Source organism: Balaenoptera musculus, chromosome 6 (assembly GCF_009873245.2).
Source record: "Balaenoptera musculus isolate JJ_BM4_2016_0621 chromosome 6, mBalMus1.pri.v3, whole genome shotgun sequence".
NCBI classification, from domain to species: Eukaryota; Metazoa; Chordata; class Mammalia; order Artiodactyla; family Balaenopteridae; genus Balaenoptera; species Balaenoptera musculus.
The window spans coordinates 85,069,582-85,084,437 of record NC_045790.1 but is presented as its reverse complement, the minus strand read 5'-3'; the positions used below and the strand labels follow the sequence as shown (position 1 = coordinate 85,084,437).

General features: G+C 36.3%; 1 long non-coding RNA gene across 1 annotated transcript in view; it reads right to left on the bottom strand.

The window, feature by feature from the left end:
- Positions 1-209: 209 nt before the first annotated feature.
- The window catches only part of LOC118897529, an 86,409-nt gene continuing 71,762 nt past the window's right edge, over positions 210-14,856 (bottom strand). Inside the window, exon 3 of the long non-coding RNA XR_005020451.1 lies at positions 210-280. This is a non-coding gene — a long non-coding RNA (uncharacterized LOC118897529). The remainder of the gene's footprint in view (positions 281-14,856) is intronic.

The following is a 14,856-nucleotide window of genomic DNA, read 5'->3' as shown; positions in this document are numbered from 1 at the left end:
AAGAGACCAGGCTTGAGGGTATAAGGCGAGAGGCAGCCCTGGCTCCTTGGAAGGCAGCCTGACTAGGAAAATAATATTTATGTGCTTATAGGCTGTGTGGGAGACCAGAAGCATTAAAGCTGTAGATAAAGACAGGTAAGTGCAACTGATTTAGTTCCAGCCATACAATCTCAACTCACCTAACAGAAATGGTGATAGTAACACCTTGTGATTACGTGGCACCCTTCTCAGGGAAGCTCAGAGCTCTTTACTGTCACATTCACATTCTTCTTCCCATCAGCTCTAGAATGGAGGAGACAGCACAATCACCTTTCTTTTACAGAGGGAGAAGTTAATGCATTTGCCTAAGGTCATTCAGGGACACAGAGGCTTGGAGAGACCATAGCCCTGGAACTCTTGCCCAGACTGCTTACCCACTACTGGATCTGCAAAAACAAATTCAACATCCTGGGCTCAAAGACCCATGGGTGAAACATCCATTTAGTCAGCCTAGCCACGCTCTGTAAAATCACTGTCAAAATGGCCCATACTACTTAAAACATGTGACAGGAAGGGCCTCTGTATCCTTCATCCCTCCAGATATTCACTTCTGGTGGAGAGGGGATCTTTTTTTGGCTAAACAGCAGATTTGCATTACTGAAAAAAAATCAGTCTTGACCAGAGAAGGGTTTGTTTGTCAAAATTATGGTCTACCCCAAAGAACCTCAAATTCCTGAGCCAGGAAGAGCCTCAATCTTTTTCCAGGATGGAATTTAGAATTAGAGTTTCTGACCTTGACTACAAGGAGCACCAACTGAAGAAAGTATGACCCCAGGGGAGGACTTGGAGAAAGAAAAGGAAAAGGGAGAAAGACCCTGCTGAGAAGGGACCCTCGAGTGCAGCATCCACTGTACAGACCATCCCCCAGGTGAACCACACAGATGGTAAAGTGCTGTTTAGCACGAGCTCTGTACACCCTTGGTGTTTGCAATTGGCTGCTGGTGTGAGAGTGGTTTTTTTTGAGGACTGTGCTTATATGTTCTTCCAGATATCTCAGGGCTTAATAGCAAATATACACAAGATTCAGAATGTGTCTCCCAAAGCACAATTAAAGCAAAAAGAAGTCTATTGGTCTTAAGCAAAAGTATGCATCTTATTCCAATTACCAGAGTTAACCAAATGTTCTATTGCACCTACACAAAAGCCTTCACAATTAAAGATACTCCTCAAGGCACAAGGCTTAGCGTACAAGATTTGCAACGTCAACATCCTCAGCTTCAATCTTGAGCCAACCATTGAGACACTCGCAACTCCTAGGGAAGTAGTTGAGTGATACTGTCCCCTCCCTGAGGCAGACACTTTACTAATATGAAATTTTGAAAGCTAATACCAGATTTTCAGAAATGCTACAGTCTCAAATGTGAATTGAATGAAAATACTGTGTAATTTTGTTTTGCATATTGCTCTGAGATTTGAAGCACAAGATCAGGGCTTTTGGATTAATAAAATGTGTTTTGCCTACCCCTCACTTTCCCAGTGTCTGATGAATAAAATCCAAAGGAAAATAGAAAAGAAAGGGAAAAGAGAAGCAAACTAAATTAGAGGAAATCAGGAGAGAAGATTCAAGAAAATTCTACTACAAAGACAATAGACAAAGACAAAATAAAGGAAGGATAAGAACATAATCTAGCTGAGAAGAAAGTGACCAGAACCCAAGGAAAAAGTCATAAACAGCCTCCCCACCCCAGCTCAGAACTGCAGGGGTTGGAAGCAAGAATTGGCCAGGGAGTAGTAACTGTGAGGCAAATTCACAGTCTCCTAGGCAATCTCAACTGTAACTATAAATACATTTATCATTAATAAAACATTAGAAAATCAAATCTGTCAGGCTATTAAAAGAATAATACACCATGACAAAGTAGGATTTATTCCAGGAATTAATGCAATTATGGCCAATATTAGGAAATCTATATTTCATAATATTAATAGGTCAAAGGAGAAAAGCCATCTGAGTACCTCAATAGATGTTTCTTACAAAGCAAGTGATAAACTTTTAAATCTATGACCTAGAAATAGAAGGGTATTCTTTCATGTGATATGGAATATTTGTAGTCAGATTAATTGGCAATGTAATACTTAAAAGAAAAACACTATGGACATTTGTATTAATATAAAAAGTGAGACAAAAATGCTCACCATCGCAACTAGTATTTGAACATCCTTCTGGTAGTCCTAAGCAATTGAACAAGACCACTAGAATTAAAAAGAAGTAAAATATTAGGGAAGAGAAGGAAATATTATCCTTATTTGCACATAACAATATATCTACCTGAAAAAAAATCCAAGACAATCAATTGAAATAAATATTGGAATTAAAAGGAGAGTTCAGTAATACAGCTATTTTAAAAACAAATATATATATTGAATGATAAATTTTGTATATGCCAGTTATATCCATTTTCTCCCCAGCTAGAACCCAATCATGTTGAGAAAACCTAAAGGAAAGTGAAGGTAAAAGAAAACTAGACACATAAACATTTCAGGAAACATAAAGATACCAAAAGAGCACCAGTTATCTATCTTATGACTCCCCACTACAATGGCAGAGTTCAGAAAAATTGAGAAACATTTCAAGGATCAATACAAATGGTCACATACAAGTAAGAACAAGCAGCATCCCCTTCCCCTTTGTCAGAGTATTCTAAATTTTCATAACAGATTGGGTCTTTACCATAGTGACCCACATCTATGCATCAACCTGCTTTATAAGAGCACACTTCTATCTAAACATCAAAGTCATAGACACCGTGCCTACATCATGCTCCAGACCCCTAGTCACAAGCAGGTAACCTCACTACCAGACCTTCACAGGTTCCTATGTTAGGCTCCTCTAATCTATATAGCAATGGTTGTCTTCCTCTCTTCCTAAAACTCTGGGTTTATTCCTTCATTTACTTTTCAAACCCTGATCTCTCATCAATTCAATCCATTAACAAGGAAACCTTTGTCTTATTATTTTTACTTGGGCACTGAAATACTCCTACCCACTCAGGGTCTGCTCTATGCATTTATTCATTCATACATTCATCCAACAAATGTCTAGGAGTCCCAACTACGGGCTAAGCACTGCTGCTGGTGACATAATAATGAATAAGCTGGATACAGTAGGGGCCCTCTCAGCAGTTATAACCTAGTGGAACATTCAAACAAGTTGAGAAGCAATCACAATACAGTCAATAAATGTGTGCTAGGGGAAGTACACAGTGCTAACAGAATAGAAAGTAGGGACATCTAACCCAGGGTGAGGAGCAGGGTGCAGAGAGACCTGAAGGATGAGTAAGAGTTGAAAGGCAAAGTATAGGGTGGGATGGGGAGAGGAAACAGCATGGCTCGTTTTATTTGTTTCTGGCATAAAAGACAGCCACACCTTCAACTAACATTCTCAGACCCCATAGGTGAGCTTCTAAGAGTTGTAACCATTTTAGCTGGTACAGATACTATATTACACAAGGTGTTTTATAGCTCCTTGGAGATCTCTGACAGCACTCTAAATAATTCTTGGAACTAACAGAAGTTTCAAGTAAATATGATGAATTCTGGGCAGAGTGTTTTTAAGAGCCTCTTTATCCTCTGGGACTGAAACCCCTTTCAAGGACTGCTCAAGCAATTCTACTTGTTAGATGACAACCCCCATGGTTACCAAGGATGAAGACTCTTTTGGTCTTCAGTAAATGTTTGAACTCTGCTGAGTCTGACAGCAAAATCCCAAAGACAAAGATGAATTTTATGATGTAGGCTTTTCCCATCAAGGCTCATGATTAACTAAGTTTTTTTTAGGCTCAAATCAGGTTCTGCTACCATGGTCAGCATTTGAAGTATGTAGCATAGAAAAGAACAGCTTTATACATTTGGAAAATCTTACTCTTTTGTCCAGTACAGTCTGAATGTTGCAAAGCAAAAATTTCTGCTAATCCCTAAGAACCAGCATTGCTTATCCAACTCTAGCTGTTCCTCAGCTACTACAAACACCACTTTATTAAGATGTTGCTACTGGCCCCTTCAAACATTATTTAAATTTTAAATAGGAAAGACATGTTTATTACTGGAAAGTAGTTACTATGACACCTTCCAAATCTTAAATATTTACATGTATTCTGTTAGATCCTGAAAGGGAAGAAACTGCAACATACACTCATATAAATTATAGTAAAATTGGTTTGAAAACTAATTTTTCATTAAACAATATATTTGTTGCTTAAAGTGTGACCTAATTATTGATCTCTAGAAATAAGCAACTTTTTTTTTTATACAGCAGGTTCTTATTAGTCATCAATTTTATACACATCAGTGTATACATGTCAATCCCAATTGCCCAATTCATCACACCACCACATCCACACCCCCATGGCTTTCCCCTCTTGGTGTCCATACGTTTGTTCTCTACATCTCTGTCTCAATTTCTGCCCTGCAAACCGGTTCATCTGTACCACTTCTCTAGGTTCCACATAAATGCGTTAATATACGATATTTGTTTTTCTCTTTCTGACTTACTTCACTCTGTATGACAGTCTCTAGATCCATCCATCCACGTCTCAACAAATGACCCAATTTCGTTCCTTTTTATGGCTGAGTAATATTCCACTGTATATATGTACCACATCTTCTTTATCTATTCGTCTGTCAAAGGGCATTTAGGTTGCTTCCATGACCTGGCTATTGTAAATACTGCTGCAATGAACATTGGGGTGCATGTGTCTTTTTGAATTATGGTTTTCTCTGGGTATATGCCCAATAGTGGGATTGCTGGATCATATGGTAATTCTATTTTTAGTTTTTTAAGGAAGCTCCATACTGTTCTCCATAGTGGCTGTATCAATTTACATTCCCACCGACAGTGCAAGAGGGTTCCCTTTTCTCCACACCCTCTCCAGCATTTGTTGTTTGTAGATTTTCTGATGTTGCCCATTCTAACTGGTAGGAGGTGATACCTCATTGTAGTTTTGATTTTCATTTCTCTAATAATTAGTAATGCTGAGCAGCTTTTCATGTGATCCTTGGCCATCTGTATGTCTTCTTTGGAGAAATGTCTATATAGGTCTTCTGCCCATTTTTGGATTGGGTTGTTTGTTTTTTTAATATTGAGCTGCATGAGCTGTTTATATATTTTGTACATTAATCCTTTGTCCATTGATTCATTTGCGAATATTTTCTCCCATTCTGAGGGCTGTCCTTTCGTCTTGTTTATGGTTTCCTTTGCTGTGCAAAAGCTTTGAAGTTTCATTAGGTCCCATTTGTTTATTTTTGTTTTTATTTCCATTATTCTAGGAGGTGGATCAAAAAAGATCTTGCTGTGATTTATGTCAAAGAGTGTTCTTCCAATGGTTTCCTCTAAGAGTTTTATAGTGTACAGTCTTAAATTTAGGTCTCTAATCCATTTAGAGTTTATTTTTGTGTATGGTGTTAGGGAGTGTTCTAATTTCATTCTTTTACATGTAGCTGTCCAGCTTTCCCAGCACCACTTACTGAAGAGACTATCTTTTCTCCATTGTATATCCTTGCCTCCTTTGTCCTAGATTAGTTGACCATAGGTGTGTGCGTTTATCTCTGGGCTTTCTATCTTGTTCCATTGATCTATGTTTCTGTTTTTGTACCAGTACCATATTGTCTTGATTACCGCAGCTTTGTAGTATAGTCTGAAGTCAGGGAGTCTGATTCCTCCAGCTCCATTTTTTTCCCTCAAGACTGCTTTGGCTATTCAGGATCTTTTGGGTCTCCATACAAATTTTAAGATTTTTTGTTCTAGTTCCATAAAAAATGCCATTGGTAATTTGATAGGGATTGCATTCAATCTGTAGATTGCTTTGGATAGTATAGTCATTTTCACAATATTGATCTTCCAATCCAAGAACATGGTATATCTCTCCATCTGTTGGTATCATCTTTAATTTCTTTCATCAGTGTCTTATAGTTTTCTGCATACAGGTCTTTTGTCTCCCTAGGTAGGTTTAATCCTAGGTATTTTATTCTTTTTGTTACAATGGTAAATGGGAGTGTTTCCTTAATTTCTCTTTCAGATTTTTTATCATTAGTGTATAGGAATGCAAGAGACTTCTGTGCATACTGTGATACTGTCGATTTCCTCTTTTATAGCTGTTAGCAGTTGCCTTATGTATTGAGGTGCTCCTCTGTTGGGTGCATATATAATTGTTATATCTTCTTCTTGGGTTGGTCCGTTGATCATTATGTAGTGTCCTTCCTTGTCTCTTTAACATTCTTTATTTTAAAGTCTATTTTATCTGATATGAGTATTGCTACTCCAGCCTCTTTTGATTTCCATTTGCATGGAATATCTTTTTCCATCTCCTCACTTTCACTCTGTATGTGTCCCTAGGTCTGAAGTGGGTCTCTTGTAGACAGCATATATATGGGTCTTGTTTTTGTATCCATTCAGCAAGCCTGTGTCTTTTGGTTGGAGCATTTAATCCATTCACATTTAAGGTAATTATCTATATGTATGTTCCTATGACCATTTTCTTAATTGTTTTGGGTTTGTTTTTGTAGATCCTTTTCTTCCCTTGTGTTTCCCACTTAGAGAAGTTCCTTTAGCATTTGTTGTAAAGCTGGTTTGGTGGTGCTGAATTCTGTTAGCTTTTGCTTGTCTGTAAAGCTTTTGATTTCTCCATTGAATCTGAATGAGAACCTTGCCAGGTAGAGTAATCTTGGTTGTAGGTTCTTCCCTTTCATCACTTTAAGTATATCATGCCACACCCTTCTGGCTTGTAGACTTTCTGCTGAGAAATCAGCTGTTAACCTTATGGGAGTTCCCTTGTATGTTATTTGCATTTTTCCCTTGCTGCTTTCAATAATTTTTCTTTGTCTTTAATTTTTGCCAATTTGATTACTATGTGTCTCTGTGTGTTTCTCCTTGGGTTTATCTTCTATGGGACTCTCTGTGCTTCCCAGACTTGGGTGGCTATTTCCTTTCCCATGTTAGGGAATTTTTTGACTATAATCTCTTCAAATATTTTCTCTGGTCCTTTCTCTCTCTCTTCTCCTTCTGGGACCCCTATAATGCAAATGTTGTTGTGTTTAATGTTTTCCCGAGGTCTCTTAGGCTGTCTTCATTTCTTTTCATTCTTTTTTCTTTATTCTGTTCCGCAGCAGTGAATTCCACCATTCTGTCTTCCAGGTCACTTATCCATTCTTCTCCCTCAGTTATTCTGCTATTGATTCTTTCTAGTGTAGTTTTCATTTAAGTTATTGTATTGTTCATCTCTGTTTGTTTCTTCTTTAATTCTTCTAGATCTTTGAACATTTCTTGCATCTTCTTGATCTTTGCCTCCATTCTTTTTCCGAAGTCCTGGATCATCTTCACTATCATTATTCTGAATTCTTTTTCTGGAAGGTTGCCTATCTCCACTTCATTTAGTTGTTTTTCTGGGGTTTTATCTTGTTCCTTCATCTGGTACATAGCCCTCTGCCTTTAAATCTTGTCTATCTTTCTGTGAATGTGGTTTTTGTTCCACAGGCTTCAGGATTGTAGTTCTTCTTGCTTCTGCTGTCTGCCCTCTCTTAATTTTATTTTGTGTCTGCTGGTTGCTGTTGGCTCTGGGTTGATCCCCATGTCTTCAACAAGCTAGCCAGTCTTCTTCATATGATGGAAGAAGAGCTCCCAATAGCACAAGAGGATTTTCAAGAGTCAATGTAGGAGAGGACTCCACAAAAGACTGGAACAGACACCTCTGGAGCCTGTAACTGGTAGGAACACACACAAATGATAATGCTGGTGAACTGCGGGAGGCCAAATGTGGACTAACTTTAGTGTTAAACACCCCCGGGGCCCAATCTTAGAAGAGCCACCGCATTTTCACGGGTTTTACGTCCAGGAATTCCAAGCAGTTCTCCAAAATAAGCAACTTTTATAAATTCCATGACAAAGGAAACATCATTACTTTCTTGCTAAAACCAGGAATAAAATGAGGATGTTTGCTCTCACCCCCATCTATTAATATTGTACTAGAGGTTCTAACTAAAGTAAAACTGTCTTCATCCAAAGATAACATGATTGTCTATGTAGGAAATCATAATGCATTGAAAGAAAGGAGAGAGGGAAAGGAGGGATGGAAAGGAGGAGGGAGGGAGAGAGGAAGAGGGAGGGAGGGAAGAAGAGGGAGGTACTACTAAGTGAATTTATCAAGATCAATACAAAAACCAACTCTATTTGTATATATATGAAACACTTAGGGATAAATCTGATCAAAGATAGGTAATGAATACTTGGATACTGAAAACTACAAAACACTGTTAACAGAAACGTAAAAAGACATAAGTAAATAGACAGATATGCTGTGCCTATGGATCAGAAGAATCAACATTGTTAAAATGTTAATTCTATCCTAATTGATCCATAGATTTAATGCAATCCAAATCAAAATTCTAGGATTCTTTTGTAATATCAATACTTGACAAGCCAAATCATGTAATTTATATGGAAATGCATATGGCCTAGAATAGCCAAAACAACTTTTTAAAAAGAACAAAGAAGACTAACACTACCTGACTCAGAGACTTATTATAAAGCTACAGTGATCAAGACAGTGTGGTATAGGCATGAAGAGAAACATATAGGTAAAAAAAGAACAGAGTCCAGTAATAAATGCACACATATATGGTTAGTAGATTTTTGACAAAGATGCAAATGCAATCCCGAAAAGAATATATGAAAAAAAGGACCTTCCTTCAATCCATAACTAAACCACATACAAAAATTAACTCAAAACAGACATAAATGTAAAACCTAATACTATAAACTTTGTACAACAAAAGCTTTAAGTTAAGTAAAAATAATTTTGATACAGTGCCAAAAGCATGACCCATACAAGAAAAAACTGATAAATTGAACTTCATCAAAGTTAAGGCTTTGGCTCTTCAAAAGACACTGTAAAGAGAATGAAAAGACAAGCCACAGACTGGGAGAAAATAATTATAAGTCACATATCTAATAAAGGACTTGTTTCTAGAATATATAAAGAACTCAAAACTTAATAATAGGAAAACAATAACAATAAATCAGCAAAAGATTTGAGCAGACACATCTTCATGAAAAGATGTTCAACCTCATTAGTCATTTGGGAAATGCAAATTAAAACCACAATGAAAAAAGCACTACATACCTTTCTGAATGACTAAAATTTTAAAAACTGAACATATTTCGTTTTGGAAAAGATGTGGAGGATTTAGAACCTTGAAACACTGCTGGTAGGAAAGTAAATGGTACAACCACTTTGGAAAATATTTTGGCATTTTCTTAAAAAGTTAAACATACACCTACTACATGATCCAGCCATTTCTTTCCTAGATATTTAGCCAAGAAAGTAAAAGTATATGTCCACACAAAGACTTCTGCACAAATGTTGATAGCAACTTTATTTGTAATACCCAGACTGCAAGTAATCCAAATGTCCATCAACAGGTAAATGGATAAACAAATAGTGGTAAATCTATACAATGGAATACTATTCAGCAATTAAAAGGAATGAACAATTGATATAGGCCACAACATGGATGAATCCCAAAATATTCATGTTGGTTGAAATAAGCCAGACCAAAAAGAGGGTTCATGTATGATTTCATTTATATAAAATTCTAGAAAATTCACACCAATCTATAGTGACAGAAATCAATGATTGCCTTTAAAAGATGAGATAGGAGAAAAGAATAATAGAGGGAAAGTTTTGGGAGTGATGGATATGTTATCTTGATTGTGTTGATATACATATCATTTGTGGATATATATGTGTATACATCATGATATAAAAAAATCAAAGCTTATGAGACTGTACACTTTAAAAATATGTACATGGACTTATATATACTACCAAACGTAAAATAGATAGCTAGTGGGAAGCAGCCTCAGAGCACAGGGAGATCAGCTCGGTGCTTTGTGACCACCTAGAGGGGTGGGATAGGGAGGCTGGGAGGGAGATGCAAGAGGCAGGAGATATGGGAATATATGTATATGTATAGCTGATTCACTTTGTTATAAAGCAGAAACTAACACACCATTGTAAAGCAATTATACTCCAATAAAGATGTTAAAAAAATAAGTACACTTTATTATATTAATTATACCTCAATAAAGCTGTAACAGAAGAATATATATACACATATGTATCAAAGTGTTGCCAGTGGTTATTTTGGGGTGGTAGAATTAAGACTGGTTTTTATTTTATTCTATATACTTCACTTTATTTCACAACTTTTATAAATAAATATATCACATCTAAAATCAGAAAAAAATAGTAACTTTTCTACTTTATATTACATTAAAAAAATAATAACTTTCTGGTCTTGATCTGTATGCTTTTAATTTGCATAATTTGTAAAAGATATAAATATACAATGGAATACTTTGGTTTTTTTCATCAAGCACTGTGTTATAATCTTTCTAACATAAAACAGAGATTTTGGTTACATTTTTAAATAAACCCATAATATTCCCCTTGTGTTACTACATCACAGGATACCTAATCATTCTCTTTCATTAGGTGTTTAAATATTCTCCCCTCCGTTCCTTTCCCTCTTGCTATTATAGTTAACTTTAAAAATTACCTTCATGCACATAACTTACAAACTCTTTTAAAATACATGCTATGAGACAGCCTCATCCACCAGAGGGCAGACAGCAGAAGCAAGAAGAACAACAATCCTGCAGCCTGTGGAACAAAAACCACATTCACAGAAAGAGAGACAAGATGAAAAGGCAGAGGGCTATGTACCAAATGAAGGAACAAGATAAAAACCCAGAAGAACAACTAAATGAAGTAGGGATAGGCAACCTTCCAGAAAAAGAATCAGAATAGTGAGTGTGAAGATGATCCAGGACCTCGGAAAAAGAATGGAGGCAAATATCGAGAAGATGCAAGAAATGTTTAACAAAGACCAAGAAGAATTGAAGAACAAACACCTAGAAGAATTAAAGAACAAACAAACAGAGATGAACAATACAATAACTGAAATGAAAAATACACTAGAAGGAAGCAATAGCATAATGACTGAGGCAGAAGAACGGATAAGTGACCTGGAAGACAAAATGGTGGAATTCACTACCATGGAACAGAATAAAGAAAAAAGAATGAAAAGAAATGAAGACAGCCTAAGAGACTTCTGGGACAACATTAAACGCAACAACATTCGCATTATAAGGGTCCCAGAAGGAGAAGAGAGAGAGAAAGAACCTGAGAAAATATTTGAAGAGATTATACTCGAAAACTTCCCTAACATGGGAAAGGAAATAGAGATCCAAGTTCAGGGAGGGCAAAGAGTCCCAGGAAGGATAAACCCAAGGAGAAACACACCGAGACACACAGTAATCAAACTGACAAAAATTAAAGACAAAGAAAAATTATTGAAAGCAGCAAGGGAAAAATGACAAATAACATACAAAGGAACTCCCACAAGGTTAACAGCTGATTTCTCAGCAGAAACTCTACAAGCCAGAAGGGAGTGGCATGATATACTTAAAGTGATGAAAGGGAAGAACCTACAACCAATATTACTCTACCCGGCAAGGATCTCATTTAGATTTGATGGAGAAATCAAAAGCTTTAGAGACAAGCAAAAGCTAAGAGAATTCAGCACCACCAAACCAGCTCTACAACAAATGTTAAAGGAACTTCTCTAAGTGGGAAACACAAGAGAAGAAAAGGACCTACAAAAACAAACCCAAAACAATTAAGAAAATGGTCATAGGAACATAAATATCGATAATTACCTTAAACGTGAATGGATTAAATGCTCCAACCAAAAGAAACAGGCTCGCTGAATGGATACAAAAACAAGAACCATCTATATGTTGTCTACAAGAGACCCACTTAGACCTAGGGACACAGACGGATTGAAAGTGAAGGGATGGAAAAAGATATTCCATGCAAATGGAAATCAAAAGAAAGCTGGAGTAGCAATACTCTTATCACATAAAATAGACTTTAAAATAAAGAGTGTTACAAGAGACAAGGAAGGATACTACATAATTATCAAGGGATCATTCCAAGAAGAAGATATAACAATTATAAATATATATGCACCCAACACAGGAGCACCTCAATACGTAAGGCAACTGCTAACAGCTATAAAAGAGGAAATTGACAGTAACACAATAATAGTGGGGAACTTTAACACCTGACTTACACCAAAGGACAGATCATCCAAACAGAAAATTAATAAGGAAACACAAGCTTTCAATGACACAACAGACCAGATAGATTTAACTGATATTTATATGGCATTCCATCCAAAAACAGCAGATTACACTCTCGTCTCAAGTGCACAGGGAACATTCTCCAGGATAGATCACATCTTGGGTCACAAATCAAGCCTCAGTAAATTTAAGAAAATTGAAATCATATCAAGCATCTTTTCCGACCACAACGCTATGAGATTAGAAATGAATTACAGGGAAAAAAACGTAAAAAACACAAACACATGGAGGCTAAACAATACGTTATGAAATAACCAAGAGATAACTGAGGAAATCAAAGAGGAAATCAAAAAATACCTAGAGACAAATGACAACAAAAACCCGACGATCCAAAACCTATGGGATGCAGCAAAAGCAGTTCTAAGAGGGAAGTTTATAGCAATACAAGCCTACCTCAAGAAACAAGAAAAATCTCAAATAAACAATCGAACCTTACACCTAAAGGAACTAGAGAAAGAAAAACAAAACCCAAAGTTAGCCGAAGGAAAGGAATCATAAAGATCAGACCAGAAATGAATGAAATAGAAACAAAGAAGACAACAGCAAAGACCAATAAAACTAAAAGCTGGTTCTTTGAGAAGATAAACAAAATTGATAAACCATTAGCCAGACTGAACAAGAAAAAGAGGGAGAGGACTCAAATCAATAAAATTAGAAATGAAAAAGGAGAAGTTACAAGAGACACCACAGAAATACAAAGCATCCTAAGAGACTACTATAAGCAACTCTATGCCAACAAAATGGAAAACGTAGAAGAAATGGAAAAATTCTTCAGAAGGTACAACCTTCCAAAACTGAACCAGGAAGAAATGGAAAATATGAACAGACCAATCACAAGTAATGAAATTGAAACTGTGATTAAAAATCTTTCAACAAACAAAAGTCCAGCACCAGATGGCTTCACAGGTGAATTCTATGAAACATTTATAGAAGAGCTAACACCTATCCTTCTCAAACTCTTCCAAAAAATTGCAGAGGAAGGAACACTCCCAGACTCATTCTATGAGGCCACCATCACCCTGATACCAAAACCAGACAAAGATACTACAAAAAAAAGAAAATTACAGACCAATACCACTGATGAATATAGATGCAAATATCCTCAAGAAAATACTAGCAAACAGAATCCAACAACACATTAAAAGGATCATACACCATGATCAAGTAGGATTTATCCCAGGGATGCAAGGATTCTTCAGTATATGCAAATCAATCAATGTGATACACCATATTAACAAACTGAAGAATAAAAACCATATGATCATCTCAATAGATGCAGAAGAAGCTTTTGCCGAAATTCAACACCGATTTATGATAAAACCTCTTGAGAAAGTGGGCATAGAGGAAACCTACCTCAACATAATAAAGGCCATATATGACAAACCCACAGCAAACATCATTCTCAATGGTGAAAAACTGAAAGCATTTCCTCTAAGGTCAGGAACAAGACAAGGATGTCCACTCTCACCACTATTATTCAACATAGTTTTGGAAGTCCTGGCCACGGCAATCAGAGAAGAAAAGAAATAAAAGGAATACAAATTGGAAAAGAAGTAAAACTGTCACTGTTTGCAGATGACATGATACTATACATAGAGAATCCTAAAGATGCTACCAGAAAACTACTAGATCTAGTCAATGTATTTGGTAAAGTAGCAGGATGCAAAATTAATGCACAGAAATCTCTTGCATTCCTATACACTAACAACAAAAATCAGAAAGAGAAATTAAGAAAACAATCCCATTTACCACTGCAACGAAAAGAATAAAGTACCTAGGAATAAACCTACCTAAAGAGACAAAGACCTGTATGCAGAAAACTATAAGACACTGAGGAAAGAAATTAAAGATGATACCAACAGATGGAGAGATATACCATGTTCTTGAATTGGAAGAGTCAACATTGTGAAAATGACTATACTACCCAAAGCATCTACAGATTCAATGCAATCCCTATCAAACTAACATGGCATTTTTCACAGAACTAGAACAAAAAATTTGTATGGAAACACAAAAGACCCTGAATAGCCAAAGCAATCTTGAGAAAAAAAAAACAGAGTTGGCGGAATCAGGCTCCCAGACTGCAGACTACACTACAAAGCTACAGTAATCAAGACAGTATGGTACTGCCACAAAAACAGAAATATAGATCAATGGAACAGGATAGAAAGCACAGAGAGAAACCCACGCACATATGGGCACCTTATTTTTGATAAAGGATGTAAGCATATATAATGGAGAAAAGATAGCCTCATCAATAAGTGGTGCTGGGAAAATTGGACAGCTACATGTAAAAGAATGAAATTAGAACACTCCTGAACACCATATACAAAAATAAACTCAAAATGGATTAAAGACCTAAATGTAAAGCCAGACACCATAAAACTCTTAGAGGAAAACATAGGCAGAACACTCTATGACATAAATCACAGCAAGATCCTTTTTGACCCACCTCAAAAAGGAAATGGAAATGGAAATGGAAATAGAGAAATGGAAATAAAAGCAAAAATAAACAAATGGGACCTAATGAAACTTAAAAGCTTTTGCACACCAAAGGAAACCGTAAACAAGACAAAAAGACAACCATCAGAATGGGAGAAAATATTTGCATATGAAGC